The sequence below is a fragment of the Poecile atricapillus genome, chromosome W (assembly GCF_030490865.1).
Source record: "Poecile atricapillus isolate bPoeAtr1 chromosome W, bPoeAtr1.hap1, whole genome shotgun sequence".
NCBI classification, from domain to species: Eukaryota; Metazoa; Chordata; class Aves; order Passeriformes; family Paridae; genus Poecile; species Poecile atricapillus.
In genome coordinates, this window is record NC_081288.1 from 16,936,765 (window position 1) to 16,942,764 (window position 6,000).

Consider the following 6,000-nt stretch of genomic DNA (forward strand, 5'->3'; position numbering starts at 1 on the left):
GCTCTAAAGCAAGGCTGTGCCCAAGCCATTCAGCAAAAAGGTCACCAGAAGCACTTCACATGGTGCAAAACAGTTCCTTCTGCCCTCTCCTCTTGTGCTTGGTGCCAGGTGTTGGCCCAGCCCATTTGGCTGGATCATTCCCTTGAAGATGTCAGAGGCATCCATACAGCATGGAAAAAATCACCTCAAAATGCTTGGCAAAGCTTTAGTTGTCTGAAAAGGGGGTTGTATAATGGGATGTCTTGGGAGTAACTTGAAAAGCAAACATCCTTACCAGAGCTGCCTATAGTGCAGTTGCCTGTACAAGGTGTGTAAATGCCTTTTTTTTTAGTGTTTTTCCAGCTGCAGTGTGTTCACCCAGCCTTAAAATTATGTCAGTGGTATCTGTGACTGTCATCTGCTCCTGCCAGCACAGGCCACTTTATATGGGTGCAGTCACAGGGAGTCGTGCCCTTGGACATCCACTGCTCCGGGAGCATCCAACCTTGAGCCCAAACTACAAGGCAAAAGCAAAAACAGCCTTTTGTCTCAGGCATCCATAAGCAGCTTAAACGGGCAACAAGAGGGCCTCCTCTGCAGTGACAGCAGTGTTTTCTGGCAGCTCAGGCTTTGCCTGGTGTCCAGAGCCCAGGAGCTCTCCTCTGGGCAGCCACAGCCCAAAGTTGAACTGGGAACACTTGAAGGATCTGTTTTGTTCTCACAGGCACTTCCAAAGGGATGATGCCAGTCAAACCCTCACTCCGGTGGCTCTCCACGTACCATGTCTGTGCTAGATTAATTTTTTTTGTCTCTCTGATAGCTGTAATAGCTCTTATAATCCCTCTCCTATTCTTTTTACACCTGCTCTATCTGCCAGCACAACCGAGAGCAGACTGCCTGCTGCCTGCTGCCAGCACTGTGGATGCCAGCCAGGGATTATGGACATCCATTTTCCAACACAAAATGAGGTCTCTGGTGCAAGTGAGGCCTTGTGCAGCTGTGTAACGGGTCCTGCAGGGTCTCCTCCTGTAAGGAGGTCGATGGCCTCAGTGACACAAGGAAGGTGAGGGTGGAGGTCTGGCCTGCCAGGGTGAAATAGAAGTTGCAGGAAGGAGTTGCCAGGCCCTGGCTGATGGCCCTGCTGTAGATCTTGGCCCATATCAGGGTAACAAAAGCAAATCTTATTAGTAACTTGGCAGAGACAGCTCCTGATTTCAGCACAGTTTTATCTATAGTTTGAGTCTCTGTGCCCAGACCTCAAAATAATCCATATCACATCTGCAGTCCTGGTGAGGAGCAGTAAAGGAGAGGGATGCTCAGCAGGGCACGCAATTCTGTGTCTCGAGGGCCAAAGAGATTCCTGCTCAAGACAACTGGAAAACTCTTGGGCAAAGGTGGATCATGGGTGGAGGGGAATATTAATAAAGGTGGTACTGACTGATGGATACAGAGATCAGAGAGCAAAGCCTAAGAGAGGCTGGGGCAAGAAACTCCAGGGCATGGGAATGCTTGATTTGATTTTAAAAATGAGCAGCGAATGGCAGGAGGAATGGGGATGTGCTCAGCAGAGCATTGCAAGATTGGGATTCACTGCCACCGGAGATTGCCGAGACGCAGTGCTCAGGAGGTCTGAAAAAAATGCATGGGCATTTATAAAGGTTGTGGATATCTCCAGAGTTACCTGGAGATAATCAAGCAGAAGGGATATAAAACAGAGCTTTTCAGGGGACATGCCAAGTGATACATGCCTAGGGTTAGGAAAATATTTTCCTATAAGCAAGTTAGGATTGGCCATTCTGGTGTTTCTCGTTCTGGGTTTACAGGACTCGGCAACAGGGCACCTTCAGAGAGAAGAGAGTGGAGTAGATGATCTGAGAGCCCAGTTCAGCAGCAGTGCCTCTGGTCCTGCATCCTGCTGCGTGAGAAAGCATGTGAGGAATTATAATTCCCTTTGGACATGTGACCCAAATTGCAGCGGGAATTTGCATTCCTGGTTCCTGCTTCCATTTCATGTCTGCCCCCCACTGCACAACAACACCTGCAAGAGGGCTTGTTACAGTTTCTGAGAGCACAAGCTCAACAATCTTCTCAGAGACATTAAGAAGAATATCTACAAAGGAAACCAAAAGGTAAAGAGGAGTCAAAGATAAGTCAATGCTGTGTAAAAGCTTATCCATACAAAACAAACTTGCTCAAAGAAAAATCAGCTGTCACTTTAAAATCTGACATTAAGTTTCTCAAATCGCAGACCTTAATCAGGAGTAATACTTGAAGAGGAACAAAGAGAATTTATGATGAAAAATCAGGACAGCTGAGTGCTAGGCTCAGCGGGACTAACTGCATGACAATATGGATAAGAATGATAATTGCATTAGTTTAGCCTGAAATGACTGGCCAGAGCTGGTTCTTTTTGGTCAGCTGAATTTCTGAAATGGCTTCATTTACTTTTTAAGCAAACTTGGAAGGAGAATTACAACTAGATTGTGACATGTCCATCTACTCTCTTAGAGGAAAGGAGCATTTCAGAAAAGCACCCTAATATTGGCTTAGAGCTCTTTGAAATGGGTTAAACCAAGTGCCCCTTATAGGTTGTTTTTCAGAATGACATTAAGAGGTAAAGGTATCTCCTACTGATGAAAGATACAGGATCCAAGCCCATGATGATCACACTTTATTCCACACGTTGTACTTTGACCCCAAGCACCTGTCAGACCCTCCCCATGGTGACATTCTCACTTAATCAAATTTTTACATTTTATTTACCCTTTTAAAAATTGGGATAGCTTCAAACAGGCACTAATCCTCTGCCTGTTAAAAACAACAAGATGCCTCCACCTGAGTCGACATTTTCTGCAATAGGAAGCTGTGGGTTTATCTCCCAGCTCTACAGTCAAATTCTGATTCAAATTATATCCCAGTGATCGCAGTCCCAATTCCAGCTGCCAGCTCCATGTTGCTGAGACCTGGTGGGAATAGTTGGGGGTTCTCAAAGCAGTGTTCTCCTAAAACAGTGCACCTTGAGATCGCAGACAGGGGAAGTAGCAGCCGGTGCAGATGGGAGAGAGGGGGCAGACATTCCCCCACAGCCCGCACCTGGACTGCTGCTCTCACTGCTAAGTATTGCTCTGATGGAACGTGCGTTTGCCCTTAGCAAAACCTGGAGCCTGAATGAGGCAAGGGAGATGTGAACCGCAACAAAAATTGGCTGATCATGACAAATCTGCTGCTGTCCCATTGCAGCATCAAATATGTGGCAGTGCTACATCTCTTGGTGCTGCACAGAGGGACAGATGCTCTGTAGGATGGGCCTGTCCCTGTCCTTGGGGCAGGAGGCAGTGAGCCCTGTGGCACAGGCAGCACTAGCTGGGACCAGGCATCTGGGACTGCCTCTCTGCAAAAGGGAACGAGTTACTTTAACTTGTTCTGCACAAAATAACCAAAACATCTGTGTCTCTAATTCCTCCTTCAGCAGCAGCGGCAGCGCCCTGATCCCATGGTGCTGCCTGGCAGGCAGCACAGCTCTCCTGCAGCCAGCCAGAGCACCAGCTGCTGCTGGATGTGCTCAGGACACCTTCTCTGAGCAGCCTGGCTGCTGTGCAAGCCTCTGGTGGGTCTGTGGGGCTCAGGAGTGGCCAGACGGGTGGTGTCCCCTGTCACACAGGCCGCCTTCGCCGTGACCTGGCCAGCACACGCAGCTCCGATTGCAACACAGCCCGCCTCGCTCACTAGCTGCTTTTATTCGTCTTCCTCAAAGGCTTAAATAAACAAGAAACAGGTTAAAAACAAAATCTTGGCCCTGGCCCCTTCCTGAGCTGGCTGTTCCATGATGGCTTCCGGCCCCGTGCACGAGCTTCGCCCTGCAGAGGGAAGCAGCGCCGTCCTGCAGCTGCCTCGAGTGGGAAATAAGGCCAAGTACCTGCCTTTGATATCGGTGCCAGGCCACTGGAGCAGCGCTCTCCACACCATCCTGGTGCTTTCCACATCAAGTGGGAACTCAAGCGTGCTGGTGGGAGCTGGAAAAGGTTTGCCTTCCCAGGGCCACGGCATAAGGACACAGGGATGGTCCCTGCTAGCTGGGTGCCAGCTCCACGTGAGGGGGCATTTCCAGAAGACAAGTCTTGCACACCTCTCCAAAGCCTTTTCTGAGGGGAAGAGGAATTTTATTCCACTTGCAATCTGTCATGGACACGAAAACAACCTTGGAGGAGCCCATCAAACCAAGAGCTTTTGCCCTCAGGACCCACAGTGCAAACTGCACTGGAATAAAGCTCCTCTGGCCATTTTGCTGAAGGGACATTGGGCACCTATTGCAGTGACCCCCTGCCCGAGGTCACTGTATGACAGCTGGGCAAGGCTCCCAGGGCTTTCGAAACGATTCACGTGCACAAAATTGCCTCAGAGCACCTTTGCGATGGATGTTTTCTATTCTTGCCATTCAGAACTTCCAGAAACAGAGAAAAAGATGCCAAGGTACACAATGGGACTCTGTGCCAGCTGCTGTGCATTTTTTCCTGCCCCCAACTTCCCACTTTCTTGACAAGGCCCAAATGATTTTCCGTGCAGAGCATTTGAGGTCTGGTTTTCTGTGTGCATTAAAGAGCTTTATGTCCATCATATTGCTGCTAAAACATGCCACTATCTAGCGCTGGCAATATGTTCTAGGGCTTTAGAGTGTTATAGATAAGTTATGTGGCGTTTTCCATTTAAATTAAAATAGATCAAGCTAAACTCAAGGGAAGCTGATAGCTGCACTTTCATTTTATTTCATTCTATTTCCTCTTTATGATCCATGTTACGCTAATAATCAAAACTTTGATTATAGGTCCCTAAGGCACACAGGCCAGGCTGGAAACTGCCTCCAGATCTCCTATTGCCAGGGTTCCAGCTGCTAGACAATGGCAAAAGCAGGGTGATTGATATCAATGTGGCATTTTGGGGTCTTTATCCTCCCTCTATGGATAAGGTCTCTGCATCTTGTCTCATCTGGTCTGAATTCTCCAGGCATGAAGATCTGAAATTTGCCTGATTCTGGCATCCATTGCTGGTGCCAGTGGGGATCTTGAACTGCCAGTGTATACTTTGCTACCCTGAGCTGCATCCAAATGCTTTGAGGGGACTCTGGTGGTGGACAGCCCCAGAAAGGAGGCTAAAAAACCCCCAGCTTTTGAGGGTAGTGCCCCTGGGAGTGGATAGACTGGCCTCACAGAAGATGGAGACATAAAGGAGACACACTGTCCCGCTGCAGGCACTTGCCAGCACCCAGCTGCTGTCCCTCTTCTGCAGAGCTTTGAGAAACTCCTCAAAATCGTTTTGGCTACACCAAAAAAAGGTGTTTAAAATGAAAAATATAACAGGAATTATAATGTTAATCTGCAAAAATGGGAAGGTAATTAAAAAACTCTAAGCTTCCTTGTCTCAGGTTTGTGGAGTTGAGGAATCATGCAATCATAGAATGGCCTGGATTGGAAGGGACATTAAAAATCATCTAGTTCCAATCTCCTTACCACGGATGAGTATGAATGGGGATGTGGTAATGGTCCTGCTTGCCTGACTCTGCCCAGCTGAGCATTCACCTTAGCTCAGCTCCAAGGGCAGGTACAGGTGTTTGTACCTCACAGTGCCTCTGATCGTCAGGAAAAAACTGTGCTGCTCCAGGTCTTACTGCCTTGCTAAAGACTTCACACACTGGGGGTTTTAAAGAGTGGCTTGTACCATACAGGAAATCCCATAAGTAAAACCTCCTTGCGAAGGCCTGGACTGTGTGCCAAGATCCGTGGGCTGAATTTTGGCCACAGCTGTTTTAGAAAAGTCACAGAGTAAAGTTCAAAGAAAGTACTGAAATGGCTGCATGGCTTCTTCTCCTCCAGCAGAGCAGATTTGTGGGGACCTCCTGCCCACCCTGCTCTGAGTGGGAGGGTGGGGTGAGTATCACCCACTGCTTTGCCTGGCTTGCATGTCACGCCTCACCTGCTCACTTCCGTGAGTCCTGCACCCCTCCAGCCTATGGCTTCCTCCTCACAC